Source organism: Mirounga angustirostris, unplaced genomic scaffold (assembly GCF_029215605.1).
Source record: "Mirounga angustirostris isolate CCGP_5_RB_7025 unplaced genomic scaffold, mMirAng1.0.hap1 SCAF_8, whole genome shotgun sequence".
NCBI lineage: Eukaryota > Metazoa > Chordata > Mammalia > Carnivora > Phocidae > Mirounga > Mirounga angustirostris.
The window spans coordinates 75,192,294-75,216,349 of record NW_026991716.1 but is presented as its reverse complement, the minus strand read 5'-3'; the positions used below and the strand labels follow the sequence as shown (position 1 = coordinate 75,216,349).

Here is a 24,056-nt window from a genome sequence, read left to right as displayed (position 1 = left end):
TGCCATTAATTCTGTGACCTTGGTTACATTTCTTAATCTCTCTGGACCTCAGCTTCCTCATCTCCAAAGTGGGTGAAACAATTTCTAAGTTACTATCACCTTTCAAAAGTCTATAGTTTTGTGACTCCTCAGAGATACAAGAAAACTGCTGTTAACTGTAATCATACCACTGGAGGAAGAAAGAAAACAAATTGAGTTTTCTCAGTCTAGCTAATGATACTCTGCAGCTCAGCAGTGAGGCAGTCAATGAGAGGCAATGGAACAAATCAACATCCTTAGGCTAATTACATGTGGAAGACCTCTGTGCATCACCATGGTGACCAAAGGAAGGGGAACCCCAATAAAGGTTAAAGACTGGAAAAGTGAGTATGGCATTAGCAAGAGGTAAAATCTACCACAGCAGCCTGTGACTTAATCACAGGCCCCAGTGCAGTGAGACCCTAATTATTTTCTAAATCAGTGTGTCAAAGTAGGCGCATGCACCACCTGCTTCAGAATCACCTAGTTACAAATGCAAATTCCTTGAACTCACCCAGCCCCACTGAATCTCTGGGGAAAAAAACTAGGTAATCTGCATTTCTCAGAGGTTCCCAGGTGTTTATTTGGCACAGTAAAAATGAGAACTACTGATCTAGCAAGTGGAGAGGAAGAAACTGGGAGAAAATGAAGAATAAAATGCCCAGCATGGACACTCACAGAATACCTCTGGAAGTCGAGGGGCAGGGAATAACCATGGCTGCCTCCAAGGAGGTCTGCAGTACATGTTAAAAGAGAAACTTCTTTTTCACCCTAAACTCTTTAATGTTGTTTGCATTTTTATCATGAGCAAGAATGAAATAAATAAATATTTCTAATCCTAAAAATTTTTAGAAGTGCAAACTAAATTTGGTATACTTTCTAGGAGTTGCAAAAATGAACACTCTTGAAAGATAAAATAACAATACTTTAAAACTTTCTTTTTTTTTAAATCACACTTGGATATGTTAGGCAAATCATAGCCTTAGTTTTGTACTTTATCAAATGAAGGATGGCAAGGAAAACTGTCAGGAAGGATACTTAATAAAGATGCCTCCCCTCAATTCATCTTATATCTAGGTGGTAGCCTAAAATTAGTACCTTGTTACTCATGACACTGAGTGATTAACAGTTCTTACTAACTTAGAAAACCCTCATAAGCAGAGACCATATCTTATGCTCCTTCAATTTTCTCATGGATCTTTTCATGCCACATCGGATATAATACTTGCTCAGTAAAATTCTTTTTTTTTTTTAAAGATTTTATTTATTTATTTGAGAGAGAGAGAGAATGAGAGAGAGAGAAAGCACATGAGAGGGGGGAGGGTCAGAGGGAGAAGCAGACTCCCTGACAAGCAGGGAGCCTGATGCGGGACTCGATCCAGGGACTCCAAGATCATGACCTGAGCCGAAGGCAGTCGCTTAACCAACTGAGCCACCCAGGCGCCCGCTCAGTAAAATTCTTATGAAATATTTTCTGTAACACATAACACCTCCCCTTTCACAAGAAAACTCTGAAATTCAATTAAATTAAATATTTTTCTACCTTGAAAACAGGCTGTAAGTTGTGGGGTCCAGCAGTTGTCAAAGAGGATGCCTAAAAAGAAAAGAGATGAAGAGATCAGGCCCAGGAGCCGAGGACCATTTTCACACATGCCCAGGACTAAAAAGGTCTGCTTAAGAAAACTCTAGGCCTAAGAGACCCACAATTGTGAGCTATAACTGGAGATAGGCAGAGGTCATCTGCCAAAGCAACTGTTTGAAATTAGGTACCATGAGGGTGCCTGGGCGGCTCAGTTGGTTAAGCGTCTGCCTTCAGCTCAGGTCATGATCCCAGGGTCCTGGGATTGAGTCCCGCATCAGGCTCCCTACTTGGCAGGGAGTCTGCTTCTCCCTCTTCTCCTCCCCCCTGCTTGTGCTCTCTCTCTCTCTCAAATAAATAAATAAAATCTTTAAAATAAATAAATTAGGCACCATGAGCTTAGGTGAAATTCTTAAGAAAGTGTCCCATCCCATCATCCAACCCATGCAAGATTGTGCTGTGCCCCCCCCCGCATGAGATGGGGACCGATAAGTAATGCCTGGTATAAGGGTGAGAACTGCACCACCAAGTCCTGCTGAGTACCTGTTAGAGAGATCAGCTTTCTTCACCCCTGCCCAAGACAGATGGAGACTGAGCTGGGAGCACCTTTGGGACACTTGTCAACTACCTGACGGAAAGCAGGAATTGCTTCAGTGGTTCAAACAGTAATAAGTTGACCGCTTGGCAGTGAGCAGCAGACAACCCTTTGATGGAAGTTGGGCATCTGGGCCATTGGACAAAATAGCGCTGCCCTAGAAAAGCAGCAGAGCAACCCTGGAAGCTAACTGTACTCCAAATTCAGAATTCTCCTTCCATAGTACAGAGTTAGGAGTTGCCTCTGGAGAGCAGTTGCCCGGCCAAGAACCGCTTGCCCAGTCCTCTTGCTGCTAGAAGCAAGAGAATGTGAATGGAAATGATGTGCATCACTTCCAGACCCAGGCTTTTCAGCCGTTATTCCACCTTCACTCCCTTCCCCATTCCACTGGCTGGATGCAGCTATCAACCCCTATGTGCGGACAGAGTCACAGGATGGAAGAAGCCTGGGCCAGAATCATTTCATGAAGGAAACATCCACCAACAAAGACCCACTGCTTTGGACCACTATCTTAGCAGGAAATAAACTACTGTGTGGGATCCATTTGTAATACCATCTAGCTAGCATTACCCTGACTCATGTATTTGACTAGGCCAAATGTAAATGCTGTCATTCCTGGACTTCAGGGACAGTATCTAGATCTGAATAAGGTTCCATCCATGGGGGCAGGAGCCTGCCTGCCACTGCCCTACTCTGAGTTTGCAAGGGTCAGAAGATGCTTGTGATAAGCATTACCTGGCTTGAATGGGAAGTATTCCTTTCTGGATTTTCTTCTCTCCAGGACACACCAAAGGATAACGTCCAAAGGAGATATAACTCCCCTCTGTTGCTCTCCCCATCATGTTCCAAGGCCGGGAACACCATCTAGCTGCAAAACTTTTTAGGTTGATGGGTTTTTAGGTTGATGAGTTTCCTTTTCTAAAGAGCAGCCCAGTAAAAGAACAAGGCCAGAGAACCCAGCCACAGCCCAGAGCAGAGCCTACAAGTTCCTCTGAGCATGTTGACTGACTTGTGTTTTCATGCAATACCCTAGACGATTCTAATAGGGGCTTGTAGTTTACACACACACACACGCGCACACACACGAAGATATTTGCCCTTTGAATTCCAGACTCAGGTTATATCTGTCCAAGACAAAGCCCCACACTGGCTCCCACCGTGATAAAAAATAAATAAGATGCCATCCATGACCTCCGGGAACTGACAGAATATAACTCTAACCTAAGCATTACAGAAGAGCAGGATGCAGAATATGCTCTAAGAACAAACTGTACCATAAGAACAAAAGGAATAATTCCACGTGGAGCAACCAGGAATTTTTCTTGGGAGGGATAGAATGAATGCTGTGTGTGTAGGAGGAGGATGGCCCAGGGGGCAGGCAGAGAGAATAGCTCAAGTACAGGCCCTGTGGTAGGAGGGAACAGGAAGTTTATTTACACTGGATCCTCTTGCTTACAAAAGCATTTGGTGCTATAATCTCAAGACAAATGAGTAATACAATCTTAGTTACTAAGTTTCTTAAAGCTTTTTCCTTTCCAAAAAGAAATTAAAATGCAGTTTTTAAGGAATAAATCTACCGCTAAGAATTCTCTGAGATAGTAAGTACATAAAGAGAGGTACATTCTCTGGGGCAGAAAACCTGGATATAGGAGAGCCCAATTGCAAGTTGCCAAGATTGTGTTAACACTCAGGTTTCCAGTGAAAGCTAAGACATCGAATAAGGAGATAAAAGTGAAGGCTAAAAATTCAAATTGCTTTTGGGTAAATGACCTATGGAATGGGGTGGGGCCATTACTCAGTAATGCCAAACACCCAGTAGGCGTTCAGTAAATGCTTGTTGAATGAATGGCGCCTACAATCATACATATGTTTTGCCATGATAACCTGGGCCAGTAATACTGTTAAAAATTCATTGGTTCTGTTGCCCTAATTTAGTGACTCATCCTCTGTCTCTTCCACCCACATGCAGTCAGATCACAGAAACTTCTCAAGACTAACCTAGGAAAAAAAATTATACATATATATATGCATATTTACATATATGTACATATATATAATATATATGATTTATGTAAGAAATACAATGTATGACTCCTATCAGAAAACATATGGGTTGTACATTGTATTTCTTGCATAAATCATATCTATATATTTGAAGGACTTTCCAAGCTGGGAGTCCCATAAAACTAAGAACTGCCCTCTATTCAAGCTCCAGTTCTGTCTTGCTTTCTTACTCACAGAAAGAACAGGGAAGGCTCATCAATCTAGATAGCTATAGATCTTTTCAGCAAGGACAATTTCAAAGTGTCTAACATGGTGAGAATTATGAAATCATTCTCCACATGTACATCTTTAAAGGTCTATATGCATAAATTAGTTTCCCATGGTGCTGCAGAGCTCTAATTATTTTTAAATTTATACAAATACATGCAATTAAAGTGCAATTACAATGCAATTAAAATGCCAGTATAATTAAAATGCAGAAAGAAGAAAATTTATAAATGTGTTCATGAATCCCCTTGATTTCTTCTTAGGTTCAATTAATGCCACTTATGATTTGAAGATTGTGAAAAATCTACATTTCAACTAGAAAGACCATCCCATCAATCCATGTACCTTAGAATGTGAAGTCTCGTCTGGATCACAGGGTTTATCTTTATAATAATGTTGGACAGAACTGGCCAAATGAGAGTTGCTTAAAAAAGATAAAGCCAAAAGGGGGAAAAAAATAATGGTGTCTGCCCTACAAAGGAATGAAGAATGCATGTAAAATACATTTTTTCAGGACTTCTTAAATGTTGGCCAGATGATATTTACATATTTCTCTAACAAGAGCTATGACACTCTTTACTCTAATTTCTCTGTAGATAAAGACATTCAGTTAATAAGGACTGATCTAAGGTACCATCAGTACACAACAGACATTTTTAGGAAACTGAAGATGACTTCTGCTAAAAGACTCCATTTTTTAGCCTTTTATAGATAAAAGCTTTCATTGGAAGAGGGAAATAAAAGGCAGCAAGCAGTCCAGTGACATACTAGAAACTCAAAAGGCCAAATCTGATTACATTATTTTTCATACAACAAACATTTATTGAGTATTTTCGGGTGTAGAAAATAATATGTGGTCCCAGTCCTCTAGGTAGCCATGATATGGAGGAGAGAACAGATACGTAAGAAGCGCATCACTGTGCAACAGGATAAATGTTATAGGGGTCATGTACACTGTGTGGGCACAGAAAAATTAATAATAAAGAGCTCTCCAGGAAGGAGAAAATGTTTGAGCTGGGTCTAGATTAAACAGTGGCTCTCATCCCCAGGGGCCTTATTGTCTCAGTGACTGTGACACAACTAGGATTTAGTGGGTAGAGGTCAGGAAAGCTAACCATCCTCACCCAGGCTCAGCTCTCTAAACCAAGAATTGTCCTGCTTCCCACATGATTTTCAAATGTCAAATGTCATGCCAGGCATTTAGGACCTAAAAAACCTGTTTAAAATTATCTGAGCCTTATGCTAACTCAAGTTTTACATATAAACCACAAAGGATATGTTTTGTTTTCTTTTGTTTTTGGCACCATTCATTTATAAAGGAATATTTTTTTTTAATTTTCCAGGAATGCAAACGCTTCGTTAAACAAAAAAGAATTGCATTTTGTTTTGCTCAGAACTTTACGTTCTTATATAAACATATCAAGGTATATTTATTCTTCAATCTTTTGATATGGGGCAAAAATTTTTTTCTTCAGGATAGGTCTTTTGACAGGAGTCACGCATTGTATTTCTTACATAAATATCAAAATATGTCTACAATCTCCAGTTTCAGCTTCTTGTACTCAAGTGGGAACGGGAGAATAACTAATGAGTACAAGCCCCAACTTCCTCCAATTTTTTAGAATGGTCTCTGTGCACATTTGTGAGAGTTGCTCTATGATATGAAAGACTGCACACTGCACAACTCCAGGTTTTCTGCCATGTGGTAGCCCTAGTGTACACCTAACAGTTGAATTGCTGGGCCAAACAGTCTGTGCATTTCTTTTTTTTCTTTTTTTTAAGACTTTATTTATTTATTTGAGAGAGAGTTAGAGAGAGAGGGTGCATGATTGGAGGAGGGGCAGAGGGAGAAGCAGACTCCTCACTGAGCAGGGAGCCCCATGCGGGACTTGATCTGACCTAACTGACTGAGCCACCCAGGTGCCCCAGAGTCTGTGCATTTCCAATTTTACTTGACATTACCAAATAGTTCTTCAAAGTAGCTGTCCTATTTATGGCCCCAACAGCAATATTCCCACAACCTCACTAACACTTAAGAGTTATCAGACTTCTTGGGCGCCTGGGTGGCTCAGTTGGTTGGGCGACTGCCTTCAGCTCAGGTCATGATCCTGGAGTCCCGGGATCGAGTCCCACATCGGACTCCCTGCTCTGCGGGGAGTCTGCTTCTCCCTCTGACCCTCCTCCCTCTCATGCTCTCTGTCTCTCATTCTCTCTCTCGCAAATAAATAAAATCTTTAAAAAAAAAAAAAAATAAATAAAAAGTTATCAGACTTCTTAATTTTTGCTAATCTTACTAATAATATAATGGTATATCGTTGTAAGTTTCTCATCTATTTAGAGATTGGACATTTCTTACATGTTTATTGGTTAGTCAGGTTTCACCCTCTGTGAATTACATGTTACAGTAATCTCCCCCATCACTACCCCTGTAGCCATACTTTTGCTTTCAATGGTTTCAGTTACCTATGGTCAATTGCCATCCCAAAGCAGATGATCTTTCTTCTGACATATCAACATAAGGTCAATAGTAGCCTAATGCTACGTCATAATGCCTATGTTACTCACTTTACTTCATCTCATTATGTAGGCATTTTATCATCTCACATCATCACAAGAAAAAGAAGGGTGAGTTCGGTATACTAAGATATTGAGAGAGTGAGAGAGAGAGACCATATTCACATAACTTTTATTACAGTACCTTGCTGCAATTGTTCTATTTTACTATTGTTGTTGTTAATTGCTTAGTGTGCCTAATTTATAAATTAAACTTTGTCATAGGTATGTCTGTATATGGAAGAAACAGTATACTATCCCTTAGAGTGTTTCTTGCAATTACAAATAATATATTTTTTAAATTATATTTTGATATTTTTGATAAATCAAGTAGTATTATTTGCCCTATTGATTAATGTTAATCATTTAAGTCTTGTATTTTCTCTATAGACAATGCAAATAATTCCAAATGCCGATCTTCTTTTTCCTTGTATTGTACTAAGACTTCTTTTTTGTTTTTTAAGATTTTATTTATTTGACAGAGAGAGAGAGCACAAACAGGCAGAGCGGCAGGCAGAGGGGCAGGGAGAAGCAGGCTCCCCACTGAGCAGAAATCCTGATGTGGGGCTCGATCCCAGGACCTCAGGATCATGACCTGAGCCGAAGGCAGACGTTTAACCGACTGAGTCACCCAGGTGCCCTGTGCTGACTAGGACTTCTAAATACACTGCTGAATATGAACAAGAATAGAGGATATATTTGTCTTTTTCTTCCCTAGAATACTTCTAATTATGATATGCATACATACTTTTCTTACTCTTCTTTGATTAAAGAAATTTTGTTCTATTCTAGTTAGTTAAGAGATTTTATCATGAGTGCTGACAGTTTCCCAGAATTTTTCTTTGCAAATTTTGAGTTATTAAATGGTTGTTCTCCCTTAATATTATAGCAAAATTTTTATATTTTGAATATTCCTATATTTGATTATTATTTTTATATATTTTATACTCATCTCTTGTGTATAAGTGAGCATAACCTATAATTTCCTATTCACATATTTTCTTTTTTCAATTTTGCTATCAAAACTATACTAGTCTCAAAAAATTAGTCAGGGATCTTTCTCTCTTTTTTATAATGTTGGGTATATACAAGTCTTGAATTCATCTATTTTCCTAGTGAAATGTTCTTTCTTTTCATGTAACAATGCACTTAATTTTATTTATCTATTTGTTTATTTATTTATTTATTGAGAGAGAGAGCATGTGTGAGCTCAGGGTGGTAGAGGGAGAAAGAAAATCTTTAAACAGGCTCCACGCCCAGCTTGGAGCCTGTCTTGGGGCTTAATTACATGACCCTGAGATCATAACCTGAGCTGAAATCAAGAGTCAGACACTTAACTAACTAAGCCACACAGGTGTCCCACAATGCTCTTAATTCTTAATAACTAAAGAATAATGTTCTTAATTCTTAAAGAGTACTTGTTATTAACATATTTATATTAACTTTCTTTTACTTAGTCTGACCTAAAATACATTTTCTAGCTTTTAATTTTAGCCCTTATGCATCAAGTTTTAGATGAGTCTCTTAAATATCACAGAGCTGCAATTTTAAAGATCTAATCCAAGATTCTCTGCTTTTAGCTACCAAATTAGTTCATTTTTATTTGTTGTAATATTGAAATATTTCCATTTATTTCTATTCTATTATTTTGAAACTTCTATTAAGCAAGCTTTTGATGCACTTCCTTTTTTTCTTTTTTTTTCACTTTCCTAACTTCTGTTGAATTTGTTTTATTCTTTATATACTTTGGAAGCTATACCATCTATTGCTATTTTTAATGATTACTCATATTTTAATGTATATTGGGCTTATCAAATTATAAGATTAATCAATATACCTTCACTCCTCCCAAATTGAGAAACTTACACTATTTTAACTCTGATGTCTCCTTCAATCTTACATGTTATTTTTGCCCAGTTTTTAAATTCCACCTTGCTTTTAAACTCTCCCTCCCTCCATTTATTGTCAACATCATTATTATAGTTTTATATAATTAATACTTCTTTAGATTCATTCACATTTTACCAATTTCTTCAGTCATCATTGCTTTTTTGTTTCCCACCCTTTCCTTTGGTTAAATTTCCTTTTTACTAGAATTTACCCTTTATAAGTTCTTATAGTGAGGCTCTGTGATTGCTAGATTCACCCCATTTTGTTTTTCTGAAAATGTCTTAATTGTGTCCTCACTCTAGAATGATAGTTAAACCTGGTAATTCTAGATAATAATTATTTACTTTCAGCATTTTTAATATATCATTCTATGGGCTTCAGACTTCATTTGTTCATATTAAAAATTCAGCTATTTGTTTAATGGTCATTCCTTTTGTAACCTGACTTTTTTCTCTGGTTGCTTATAAAATCTCCATGTTATCTTTGTTATATAAGTTTCATTACAATGTATATGGCTGTGAATTTATTTGTATTTATTCTGTCTTGTATTCATTGTGTTTCCGACTCATTATTCATGTTCTTACATCAATTTTTAAAATTTTCAGCCATTATATCCTTATGCATTGCCTCTTTACTATTCTCCCTCTTTTCTTTCTGGAACTCTAATTAGAACTATGCTGGACCTTCTCATTTTATCCTCAATATTTAAAAATTTCTCTATTTTTCACTTGAAATTTCTTGCCTAGTTAGTGTAGCTAACTCTATGTTATTTACATTCAACTTCTCAGCTGCTGTATTTGAGAATGACAAGTAAAGATGTGGTGCTTTATTCAGTGCTATAGATTTATGGTATAAACTTTTTGAAAGGAATCCTGTACACCCTCTGAGGAAAAACCAATTGCTTAAAATTGCATTTTACAAAAATCTCTCAAGCACCCACATGAAGCAGCTGGGGTACTTTCTCAAAAACTTCTCCAAACAGTATTCCAGTAAGATGAGCTGTAGTGTAGCACTCAGAGCTTTAATCTCTTCTCTAAATTATGGAACTAGGTTGAACACAGCACAGGTCAAACTCTCCACTGCCATTGTCTTTACCAATTAAAGATAGTGATCCCAGTCATGGTACAACCTATGTGAGCATGAATTGCTAGAGATTTTTCAATGCTGCTGGACTGCACAATTTGGAAGGTTAACTCTCTTCTCATCAGCTAACATACATCTTCTGATGTCTGGGTCCCAAGGGCTATAGGACTAAGCTTAAAAACCTTAGTAACATATTCTATTTGAAATAATCATACCATATGAGGAACATGAAAAGGCCAGAAGGCAGAAGTTGCCACTTGGGGGTTCACTAGCCAACACACCTGTACTGGCAAAAAATTCACATATACTGCACTACACTAAGCATTCCCTTTACAATTCACACATTGGGTTGTTTTGTGTTTTTGGGGGGTTTTTTTTCCCAATGACTATAGTAGTCATTACTAGGAGTTCTATTTTATTTATTTGCAAACATGTCTGCAACTATTTGCAAATATGCTCTTCATTGTATTTCATACCATCTTACTTTCTATGATTTTAATGCTTACTTTTACATTTTTAATTATTTTAAATGTACCTATTTTCCATTGATTTCTGTTATCTGAAGGCTTGGGAAATTCATGCTCCTATTTTATTGTGCCAGGTGGCTCTCATTCATGGCATGATGTTTCCTCATCTGTTTTATAATCCTGGATTGTGACTTCATCTTCAGCAAGTTCTACACTGAAATCCTGTGCCACAGGGGTGAAGGCATGATCCTCAAAAGTGGTTTTGTATTTGCTTCTGTAAAGTATTCCAGGGACAACATCTGCCCACAGCAATTTTTTTTTTAATTTCTTGGCTTCAGGGTGCCCATAACATGTGGATATTATAATTTCAAACCTTGGGTCTCAGGTTCTCGGAGGAGATTTTCCTGTTTTTCCTTCACCCCTGCCTCCCACCCCACACACACAGAGATAAGCCTTCTCATTATTTCCCTATTTTGGTGTGTGAATTGTTTTTCAGTTCACCTTTACAAAGAGGGTGCAGACTTTCAAAATCCTTGCTTTATACAAGGGTTTTATTTCAAACTCTCTGCTTATACAAGACCAGCCTCGTTTCTTCTCTAGTGTAGGCATTAAAACCCTCCTGCCTCAACCTCCAGGGAAGACTTAGCATCAGCTCAGACTCATACTTCTTTGATTTACAGTTTCTTCTTTATCCCTGGGACCTGTAGGTTTCCATTTTCTCATAACCGCAGTTATACATTTCTAAGAATTTTTATTGCATTTTATCCAGCATGTATAGAAGCTATTAGAAAGAGAATTTCTAACTGTTTTATCTGCCAGCTTGCTGGAACCAGAAATTCTCAATTTTATTTTTTAACATGCACTTCTCTTTTTGTACTAATATTATAATGCTTTATATTCACTTTAATTATATGATTATAATAATAAATTTAACTGAAACAAACAGATCTGGGAGCACATATACACAATCATCTGATTCTTTGTGAATATACAATGCCAACTGGTAGGAGCAGAAGTTTAGGGCATACTAGAGAGTGTCCTGCAAGCCAGGTGTGTTTTGAAGGCTATAAACATCAATTTAGTGTGTTTCATAGAAAGAATGGGGAATATTAGAAATCCAAATATTAGAAATCCAAATATTATATATATATTATACATATATATTATAATATATAAATCCAAATGGGGACTATTATAAATCCAAATATTAGAAATCCAATAAGAAAGCATCCATCATAACTTTTAGGAACGGAGCATAGGAACTGATGAGAAATCAATCTAGAGAAATAGTTAGTTTCATGCCTTGCAAGCATGAGTCATTCTGAGGAATTTGGCCTTAATCCTTAGGAAATGGTGGGGTATTTTGTATTAGCACAAAAATCCGGGGAGGGGGGGTGCGTATCAAAGTATAGCATAAGTAAATGAAAAAACATATAGGAAACAATCTGCATAAAGTTTTGCACATTTTTTCTTATTTCAATATCTATAAAAGCTTCAAAAAGCCCCTAGAATTTAGTGAAGCAATATAAGTATTCTAATATTTAAATGGCTATAAATTCTTAAGCTACTTCAAGGTCTTTGCAGATGTTCTCCTATGGAACACTGGCTCCCCTCATTCAGCCTGTGGCACCTCAGTAACTTTCTCGGTCACCCAGTGAACTTCAGTTACATCCTCTCCAAAGAAGTCTGACTCTCAGCACTCAGTGACTGGGGAAGAGAGAACCCTCTTCCAAATGTGTTCATTCCCCATGTACCCTACCTCAACCCGAGAGCTACTGGCTGCTACCTATATTTGCCATTCTTGTTTTCTTTAGAGCTATTTTTACCCCTTAGTAGTTATGACCCATTGCAAGTTAATAATTCTTTAATTAAGGTTTTTCTGTTTGAATTACTGTATTGTTTCCATCTCCAAACTGGACCCTGACTGATAACACACACTGAAATTTGAGAACCAATATCCTAAAAGACAGAATTATCCCAGAATTTCCAGTAATTTTCACCAAAAGTAGATGAATTATTCTAATGACTGTATAAATAACTGTTACTTGGAGCGCCTGGGTGGCTCAGTTGGTTAAGCATCCAACTCTTGATCTTGGTACAGGTCATGATCTTGGCGTCATGGGATTGAGCCCCACATCAGACTGTGCACTCTGCATGGAGTCAGCTAGTCCCTCTCCCTCTCTTCCTCCCCTCTGCTTGCACATACACACTCTCTCTAATAAACAAAATCTTTAAAAATAATAAATAAATAAATAAATAAATAACTGTTCCTAAAAGATTGAGGGTCATAAATACCTGAAATTTAGAGGCTCAAATAACTATTTATTCAAGGAAATTCTGATATACTGTGTACTTTTATGGCCATACATGCATACTGATACTTTTCTGATCATAAAGCCTATAAAACACTAATTAAAATTTTTAATCCCAAGTAAGTGTGATTTAAGGTAAGATTAATCATCTGTGGAACTAAAAGATAATATTTATAATTACAGTTAAAAGTTGTTTGCAATATGCTAAAATTCTATTTTAGTCATGAAATTAGTACAAGTCAGGAAAAGAAAAAATATTTTTAACAGGGCTTTACAAAGGGAATATCCTTGTGCTCACTTCAGCAGCACATATACTAAAATTGGAACGATACAGAGAAGATTAGCATGGCCCCTGCACAAAGATGACACACAAATTTGTGAAGCATTGCATATTTCTCTTTTGACAAAGGTGGTAAATTCAGACAACATCATGATCTAATAAACCTCATTCTTTTTTTAATAAAGAAAGAATACTCTTTTTCTAAAAGAAGTACAAGATCTCACGCATAACGTATTATTGCCATTATTGTAGTGAGATAAACATTGCTAACAGCAAGAAATCCGACCTTAATTTACTTATTGAATTAAAATAAAAATTCCTATTCAATCAAAGTGACCTGTCAGTGCTATAGTTTCTACTGCTTCAGTGAATACATTTCTTTAGGCTGTTGAAATGTAAGGTCCAGAAAAGAAAGTGATAATTGCACATCTAAGCTATAGGTCACAAAGTTTCAGAACTTTAGCTTTCCTTTCCAAGCAAACTTTAATTATATGAATCTAAACTTTCACAAGGCCTCTTATCAATCCCTCCTCCCCAAAAGTGAGTCAATTGTAAAAATCATTCTTGATCCAGCACCTTGAAAGATTTTATATTCAGGGCACATTCTTAACATCAGATTCATCAAAACACAAAAATCAGAAAGGTATTCTCATCTTTTAAGGTATTTTCTTGATAATATTGACATTTATATGAATATCCTTAGGCTTGACATTATTCAGTCTGAGACAAGTGACTAAAAAGTAAAGGTTTTCTCCTGGCAGAACCACAGCAACATGTTCAGAAGGCTGAGGGTCCCCTCAAGTCTTATTTTGGACTGAAAGTTCAAATTCTTCCCATCTTCTTGGTATATAAATTTTGATTAATGTTGTGAAAAGTACTTACTTTAAGATTTTCATTCATGGGGCGCCTGGGTGGCTCAGATGGTTAAGCGTCTGCCTTCAGCTCGGATCGTGATCCCAGGGTCCTGGGATCGAGTCCCACATCGGGCTCCCTGCTCCTTGGGAGCCTGCTTCTCCCTCTGCCTCTCTCTCTCTCTCTCTCTGTCTCTCATGAATAAATAAATAGAATCTTTAAAAAAAAAAAAAAAGGAACACAATCCTTAAAAAAAAAAAAAGATTTTCATTCTTGCTTCCAGTTTCCTTTGAATTTTAGTGGCCTTCTTCTATGCAGAAATGTCGTAGCAGAATCTCAGCAGATCTCCTAGGCAGTTGGGGGTAAGGAGGGGTAAGACAGTGTACAGCACTTCATGAGAATCAATCATAAAGGGCATCTTGGATGACTTGGTGCTCAAAGGGATGCTCATCCCAGGTATATGGAACCATCTTTATTGGTAGCTTCTGTGAGATATAAGGGCCAGAGAAACTTGTCCCTCCAACCGAGAGAAGGCGGTTGTGTCTGTTACTCCATGGAGTAGCAACTGATATGGTATCCTCACTTGTGGTGCCTGTTGTTTGTTGGTGTCTTTCAATCAGCTGTGCAGCCCCTTTCTTCCTGATACCTAGCCTGGGCAACATCCAGAGCTTCATTCAGTTATTTAGCATTTATGGATTCCCTTCCAACGACAGGCATTGCATAACCTTACCCTAGCTGACAGCTTCACAGACATGCATGCAGTGATGGTAGTAGAAGGGAGGGGCTGAGAACGCTGGCTTTGAGATCAGGCAGACTCAGGTAGAAATCCCAATTCTGTTACCTACTAGCTTTGTGAACTTAAGTTTGGCATCTATAAAAAGAAGATAATACTTCATTGCATTGTTGAAGGAACTAAATGAAATAATATACACAGGGACTGAGCAGGTGTCCGGCATATCATAAAAGTTCAATAAATTGTTGATATTACTTTGTTGTTATTGTTATTGTTATAATTATATCTTAAATATCCCTTCTGAGCTCCTGCCCAATATTTTCAGCTGCCTATAGTTCTCTCTCCCTAGATATCCTCTGTAAGTACATCAAACACAGTATTTCTAAAACTGAACCCATTAGCATTCTCGGGAAATCCATCACTATTTTCTCTTAGTAACTCCATCTGCCATCATCTTTATGGACAAATAAAATATCTGGAAGCCACCTTTGAGTCCTGTTTCTTCTTCACTTTGATCATCTATTCAGTCCTTTTTAACTCATAAATGTATCCCTTTCTCTCCATTCCAACTGGCATTGCCCTGGTTTACAATTTCATTCTCTCTTTCCTGCACAGCCTCTACATACAGCCACAGGAAATCTTCTAAAGAATCCTGAGTTCAAATATTCTGTCCTGTTGAGCTTACAACTACATTAATACTTGTTGAACCATGTTGTAATTTTTTTACTCAAGAAATACAGCCTCCCCACTGGCCTCCAGCCTCCCATCTGTGCCCTAAGTCATGTGTCACTCTGCCACCAGAGGGATCATTTAAAAAAACAAATCTCACCATGTTTCTTCCACTCAAAATGTGGAAAACCCTCCACTACTGAGCTCCAGCTTCACTTTTGAGCCCCATCTCCTGCCAAACCTGAGTGTGTGTGTGTGTGTGTGTGTGTGTCTTATATGCACTCTAGTCAAATAGTGCCAGGTTTTCCCAAGTCTTGGAGACTTCCATTTGTCACCTCTACCTGGGATCCCTTCCTCAACCTGTGCCCCTATTCTGCCTTTCCTTCAACTGCCATTCATTCTTTGTCATTCTTCGAAAGTCACTTCCTCTGTGAAGATTTCCAAAACTTTTCTCCAAGGACATTTAACCAGTTTTGCTTCTGGCCTTATATGGTAAATACTCCACCATGGGCTTGTTACAGAACAATTCCTCCCATGTATGACTCTCCCACCAGACTTTGAGCATTTATCCTACTAGATTTGAGCTCTGCTGGGGCAAGTCAACAGTTTACTTCCTTATACTGACAACATGTGGTTGGTCTTTGATAAATGTTTGATGTATGAAAGGATGAATGGACAGTTTAATCAGATGTGGAGGGAGGGAGAAATCAGCACAGTTTGGGAGGGAAATGGAAAACACTCATTGGTATTTGTTTAGTGGGGAGAAAGTAGCATCTCAAATAATAACAGACTTTGCAAATGAAAACATGGCTTTGTCTTTTCTCTTATAATGAGAGGGACACACTGAGAATTACACAATTACCATTAGATATTCAAGTAGCCAAAGGCCTGTGGAGTTAAAGAGTATAAGGGAAAGGTTTCAGTGCACACTGTGTGCAGGCCCTCAGGAAAACAAATGATAAGTGATGACCAGTGTCCCAGGTCATGTGCACAAGGCTTTGGGCAACTGAAGGAATTATTTGGTCACTTGAGGAAGACTGATAGCCCCATGTAGAAAGGTATGAGTGGGCATTCCACTAATAGTGAGAATTAAGGGAGACATTATCCTGAGCCAAGAAAAACAAAAACAAACAAACAAAACAAAACAAAAAAACCTTTGTCTCCAAGCCAGTTCTATTATACAAGGGGTATACTTTGCTGGGGCTGCCATAACAAAGTACCACAAACTGGGTGCCTTAAACAACGGAAACTTAATGTCTTACAATTCTGGAAACTAGGCATTAGAAATCAAAGTGTCAGTAGGACTGGTTCATTCTGAGTCTGTAAGGGAGAAACTATTCCACACCTTTCTCCTAGCTTCTTATGTTTGCTGGCAATCTTTGGCATTCATTAGTTTCTGATGCCTAGCCTTGATCTATGCCTTCATTTTCACTCCCTGGGTATGTAACTGGGTCCAAATTTCCCCCTTTTATAAGGACACCATCATATTGAATTAGGGACACATCCTATTCCACTATGACCTCATTCTAACTTAACTAATTACAGTAGCACTGACCCTATTTCCAAAGAAGGTTACATTCTCAGGTACAGCGCATTAGGACTTCAACATATCAAGTTTTGAAAGGACACAATTCAACATATAACAAGAGATTAGATGGTGTTCATCCCAGAAGATCCTGTTTTCCCAGCATCTTGGGATGGTTTATGAGAAACACATAAGGAAGAGAGCTGGGTTATTGATGGCTTAGAAAGAGAAGGGTTAGGAGACCCCTAGCAAATACTATTGACTAACCACCCAATCATTGGGACCTGGGGAAGGGACAGACTATAAAAGGAGGCGAGGAAGGGTCTTCAGAACCAGACCCACCTCTAATTGCTCTTCTGTAGGTCATGGAAGACTAACACCAAGAAGCTTTTGTGGATAAAATCACCACCAGACTTGACGGTGTCCAGGATTGGAAAGGTATGGTGCCAACTGGTTTATCAAAGTTCCAAGGTGTTTGAGAGAGGTTGATGAGTCACTGAAATTGAAGTCTTGTCTAATTCCTTGTATACAAATACTGGTTATATATAAAACATAAATTGTTTAGAGAGAAAAGGAGAATTTGGTAAAATAGTCTCTCTGCTTTAATTTACAGAAGATGAAACCAAGATTCAGAGGAGGGATTATATGCTAAGATGTATAAGAAACAGCACAAAACCAAGAAGCCAGAGAACACTGTTAAATCCACATTTTGACACTAAGTAACCTTAAGCAAACTGTATCAACTCACTGAGCTGCACTACCATATCTTAAAATATGATACATCCTCCAGAGAATGGTCAGTTGACTAAAGGAGATAAATATATGTGAAATTACCACTCAATTCTAAGAGATGGTTCAATGAATTCCTAAGTACAGTGATCAAATACTATTCCTATTGAGTCTACAACATCTAGCACACACATTAGATGTTCAACAAATGTTTGTTGAATGACTGAATGAATTCAATCTCTTAAAAAGATAAAATCCTAGAATACAATATCCAGATCTCAAACCTGAATACTAACTATCTGAAGCCTTGAAAACAGACTTCCCAAATGTCCTTTTTTAAAACCAGGCAACCCCAGAATCGTAAGGACAATAGATTTCCTGAAGGCAGCATCTTAATTATCCAAAAGAAATTCTATTACTATGGTTTCTGCTTGTGTTCTGAGCAGCCTATCAGAAAGACCACATCCCCTGACAAAACTCAGGAAGGTTCTCTGTACTCAGGGAAATCTCCCCTGAGTATTAACTACACATCTGGTACACTACTCAAAGGGTAAGCGAGTGAACAAATCCATAACAGCCAGCATAAAACTCTAACAGTTATTATTCCAGAGTCCTGTGACCATGGGGAGATCTTTGTGCACGTTGCTATAGCTGAGTATTATTATTGTATATTGTAAGTTCTGACCTAGGGCTTCTTTCTCTCTCTGGTGATTCACTTTCTTAGTACCATCTACATTGTTTCTTGTAGATTGATCAAAATGTTCACATAAAATCTTAGTTTAGTACCTAACCAACGTTGGAGGTTGGAAAAAGGAAAGTTAATTTCAATGCAAACAGAAGAAATTAGCCTCATTGTAAGACTTACTGAAATATCTAAATCAGCTGTTGCAAGGGGACATTTTTCAGGGAAATTGTCCTTTAAAATTTAGATGGTGCTCACCACTTTGAATCTGTGGTTTCCGTCTTTAGAGTGATTAGATTGTGATGCCTTACCCTAACAAGTGATGTGTAGGAGATTATTAGATCCTGAAGGGATGTACTTTACAGCATTTAAATAAACCTAAGTTATTGGGCCCTAAAGAGCATAATTGATCATCATTTTATATTTGATCAAAATGGTTTGCAATTATTTCTGCTGGGGGATTTATCCATTTGCATCTTGCAGTTGGTTTTAAGGATTTTATTCCTTTGATCTTGCCATAATATCATGATTAATTGATTAATTCAAGGGTTCGGGAGTCAATAAACCAAGTATTTGTTATTATTTATTATTTAACTGCCCCCAGTGTGCTGGCTGGCATTCAGAGGCTAAAAAAAATACAGTCCAGCTCTCACAGCTTCTTAAAGACTTGATTATGCAAGAGAAAAAAGAAAACCAATTTTTTGTTCCATCATGTGAATATTAATGGAAAAAAGAAAATGCATTCTGTATTTTTTTGGCCATTATTTAAACATGTTCTGAAGATCTGGACTGTTGTTCACTTTTAATGTATTTTTTCGGTTTCCATATATATCCATATAAATCCATATTTGTATCTGTAACTGCATCTGAAACTAAAGCTCTCAATTTAGTTATTTCTCATATTATAAAAGTAATTCTACTTGGGCATAGTTCAAGAAACACACAGGCTTAGAAAAAAAAATGAGCAATAAAATTGTCCTCAGTTCAGAAAAAGAAAAAATATGTAAGTGCAGGGATATTGATTGTGTCAAGGTAACCCATGTTCTTTTCTTAGATTGAGACAAGGTTTCCTCACCTAATAAACACTCCTTCACAGGATGGATTTAGCAGTGGCAAAGAATGGGTCACTGATCCCAAGAAACTATACCCTCATGATGCTTAGGTTTGCCATCAGAGCCCTGGGCAAGTAAGAAATGACCAAATTGGCCAAATGAGAGGCAGCACAGTGAATAAACATGTTGCCAACTAATACTGTAATTCAAACATGCATCCTAGAAAAAAGGTGACTTGTTTTGTACATAACAGCATGAGTGGGTATGATAGCCTCCATCCAATGAGTAACGTTGACAGCAGGATGAATATTTGATGGCTATTTTTCATTTTACAAGGCATTAAATAAAGATATATAGAACTTTGTGAATTCTTTCTAAGGCAACTAAAATAAAGTCAGTATTAACACCAAAACATGGATATCCTAACGCAGAATTTCCAGAGAACTATTTCTTCCTAGGCCACATTTCTACCCATAAGCTGTCAAATTATACAGAGATGCTGTTACATAAATATGGCTACTCTCACTTGAAGCTCCAGGAGAGATGTTTGCATAACCCAAAAATGGAATTCACCACTAAAAGTCCAATAAAAACCCAAAGGTGTAAGGATGCTACTGAACTAAGATTGATGGTATGTCCTAAATGCACCAGCTGTATAAAATATGAAATCATCCACCATGCTGATGTCCCAAAGGAATCCGATGAGGGGCACATGCAATACCACATGTTTTGCATGACAAGCGAGACAACAGTGGTCGACCAGATGTTGTTCTCCTTCTCATTTGCATTGTTAAGACATATGGTGACTAGGAAGAATGAAGCCATCTCTTAAGCAGTGATATGAATGGTTTGAAAGATAATTGTTTCAAATTATAAACCTTACACCTGTCATGGATTAATGGTGGTGAACCTCTGAAAATAAACATATTAAGTATAACCTAAACACCTTATGTCATATGGTGGTTTTTTATGCCTTACCACACATTTGCAATCTCTGAAATAAATCACAGCTCTTTGCATAGTTTGAGATTGTATAGTTTTATCTGGAGAAAGGTTTGGTTTCCTTACACATGTTAAATTTGAGAGTATTTCAACACTTGCAATAGCAATATTTGGATGTCAGAAGATCTAGATTTCAGCACCAAGGGATAATTTGGTATATAAAACATCTGGTGTGTTTGTGAGAGAGTATCAGATTTAATTCAGTGGTTTCCATATTCTTTCTGGTTCAAATATGCTTTTTTGGTAGCAAGTTCAGTTTCTGGTTTATGTATTTGTCTTTTCAATGGCTAAAGTAAGACTAACATATATTTTTAAAGGTTGCCTTACATAAAATAATAGCAAAGAAGAAAGTAAATTTGCTCACCATCCTGGAAACATGAGCTGAAAGCCCAGCTCCAACTTATTGCAGCTGATCCTCATCCTAGGGATATAGAAGACAAAATCTTTGTAGTGACTTTTGGAGCACAAATAATACCAAAACCCTAAAATTCAGTCATGGCAAGAAATCCCATTAACTATGTAGAACTGGGACTCCTTTTTCTTGGATTTGGAGCTAGCATGAAAAAGCCATTCTACTCTTTCCTCTTGCAACGTAAGTGATTTCAAGACAAGGAAATTTTGCCCCACCAATGGTTCTTATCCTTATATTTTGGCAGATCTCCTAAAATTCTACTAATGTCCTTGATGCAATACTACAAACAAGATACATTAAAGGAATCTAACCTGCTGTAAAACATATCATAATTGATTTTTATGAAGCATCTTTTGCTGTAAGTCATCACACAGCAGTATTCTGAAGCCAGTATGGGAACCACACCAAAGAAGGAGAATAAGGTTTGAAGTGTTATTTTCTTCTTCAAAGGTATTGTTGAGTGGAGCTTCTGAGTTGGAAACATCCCTCTAGACCAATGAGGATAAGATTTTGGAAGGGTGGCCCAAGATCAGCAAAATCCTGGGAAAATATCCAATAGCTTCTGTATCAGAAACCATAAAAGGGGAAGGACTTAACTGTCCCAGACATACTGTAATTAAACACTTTCGGCCAATATCTGCTGGTATCAGTATCACACGCTGAATAGGTAATCCTATCTTTAAGTTGGTGTTTATGAATACTGAAACGCAGTCAGAATTCTTGGGCGAAATCAATCCTGAAAATGGAAAGTTAAATAGACCTAGGAGACTGCCTGGCCAACCACTTCTTGTGTTTATTGGCATCATTTCTTCATGTCCAGGCACAGCTATGCCTATAGAGCAGAGGGTAACACCAGTACCACAACCTTGCTATATAAGGGTGACTCCTGGCAAAATCATGAGTTTGGTGTGACTGACCAAACACTCATCATCGCAGTGTTCTGCTTTCCATTTTCAGTGTCTTGCCCCAAACAATGTTCGGTTCTTTCCCTCTCCCCACCCCTGCCACCACAATGCCAAGGCACTATTTCCCTGGTGAAATAATACTGCCAACCCAACCACACTGTTTCATGCTAGAGATTTCTTGTAGATGTTCTTTGTCAAGTTGAGGATGTCCCCCTCAATTTTTAATTTGCTGAGAGTTTATCATGATGGTTGTTGGATTTTGTCAAATGCTTTTTCCATATCAAATGATATGATCACATCATTTGTCTTCTTTAGCTTGTTGATGTGGTGGACTACTTTGATTTTTAAATGTTGGATCAGCTCTTATTTGCTTTTTTTTTTTTTTCTTATTTGCTTTTTAAAACACGAATAGGGAAACAAAACTCTAGTCAATGGGTATAATTAGTAATAAAAGCCACTCTTAACATTTTCTGACATGATACAAAGATGAGAAATATTTATTAATATTGTAATTATTTTAATGTAGAGAAGACATAAGACCATTTGGATTTACAAAAACATAAAATAATACTACTAACATTATTATAAGAATATTTTAATTCTTATCTAAAGTTGGAAGCTCTAGGATTCTTCAAAGTCTCTCTTTCAGAATTTTTTTTTTTTTATTTTTAGCAGGAAATGGCCTCCGTGATGGAGCTACATCACCAACTTGTAACTGAAGACTTACTTCTAGGACTTGTAAATCTTACTGCATTTCCCACTTAGAAGCATAAACAGTATCAGGATCATATTCTGGTGCTTGCTTCACAGGACATAAAAAGTGGAGCTCATATCTGGATTGTTCACAGGATTCAAGTCCCCTCTAGTGAACTAAATTATAATGAAGTATTAACAGTGGAGTCCAGAGGTGTTAACCTTCCCAGGAGTATGGGCATTTTGTTTCTTCTTACCTAACACTCACCTGGAAGTTAACCACCAAGTTGGACATTCAGGCACTTGACAGAAAATCTATAGGTCAGGTCAGCAGAGCTGCAAAGCATTTGGTGTCCCTCTCCAAACATACTATACAGTTGATCGCCTAATTAAACTATACATAAGGCTTTCAGAATCCTCAGGTAGCTAATTTTTAAATTTTATCCTGAGTTTTTAGTTGCAATCAGTGGGAAGGATGTGCTATACTGAGCTTAACCCCCCCATAGCAGAACTACAACTCAACAACTCATCTCACAGATGAACAAACTGAGGCCCAGAGGGAGGGACAATGATGAAGCAACTTTTATTTATTAAAGACCTTTATGGTTTACAAAGCATTTCCTTGGGACACCTGGGTGGCTCAGTCGGTTAAGCATCTGCCTTCAGCTCAGGTCCTGATCTCAGGGTCCTGGGATTGAGTCCGGCATTGGGCTTCTTGCTCAGCAGGGAGCCTGCTTCTCCTTCTGCCTGCCACTCCCCCTGCTTGTGTGCTCTCTCTCTCTTTCTCTCTCTCAATCTCTCTCTGACAAATAAATAAATAAAAACTTTTTTAAAAAAGCATTTCCTCACATTATCCATTTCATCTTCACAATAATCCATTGTGAAGGTATAGCCTCATAATGCCATGGATTCCAGAAAGTTGCAATTAATGTTACAAAATTATGACTGTGTTTAACCTTTCATTTTTATTTCTCTCTGCTGTTTTCCTTGATTTATACAAGTAATATAACCCAACAGACAATGTAGGAAGACATGGATTTACAATGTTAGAACATAAATTTGCAATTAAACACTAGAAACAGAAATATTCAAAGATTATGGAGAGGATAAAAGCAGAAATCATGCTAAGCTGATCTATGATGGAAGTGAGAGAAAAGGAATTTGGATCAAAACAAGTTTCCTGCCTGGGGGTTATCAGCAGAACACCCCTATCCATATCAGTACAGGGGAAGCCCAGATATCTGAGAGGAAGGAGCTCTTTGCAATTGGTAAAAAGAGGTTCCCTCTGTTTCTTAGTTTTACGTATGATGTTTTTAATTTTCATCCACTTTTGCTTTTTCCACAACACTCTCATATAACAAATCTTGTTTCAGCCCATAGTAACACAAAGTTGACAAAACAGATACTTGCTTTGCTGTTGACAGGTTTTTTACTGCTGTCTTTTCAGGTAAGAAACTAAAGCCCAGAGAGTTTGAGTGCTTTACTGAAGGTTACACGGTTAGTTTAGAAGTGAACAGGAACTAGGATTCTTTTTTTTTTTAATTTTATTTTATTATGTTATGTTAGTCACCATACAATACATCACCAGTTTTCGATGCAGTGATCCACGATTCATTGTTTTTGTACAACCCCCAGTGCTCCATGCAGTACGTGCCCTCCTTAATACCCATCACCGGGATAACCCATCCCTGCATCCCACTCCCCTCTAAAACCCTCAGTTTGTTTCTCAGAGTCCATAGTCTCTCATGGTTCAT

General features: G+C 37.6%; 1 non-coding gene across 1 annotated transcript; it reads left to right on the top strand.

The window, feature by feature from the left end:
• Positions 1-13,058: 13,058 nt before the first annotated feature.
• On the top strand, positions 13,059-13,165 carry LOC123838001 (U6 spliceosomal RNA). Its single transcript, XR_006789345.1, has one exon. It is a non-coding gene; the product is annotated as a U6 spliceosomal RNA (small nuclear RNA).
• The last annotated feature ends 10,891 nt before the right edge of the window (positions 13,166-24,056 follow it).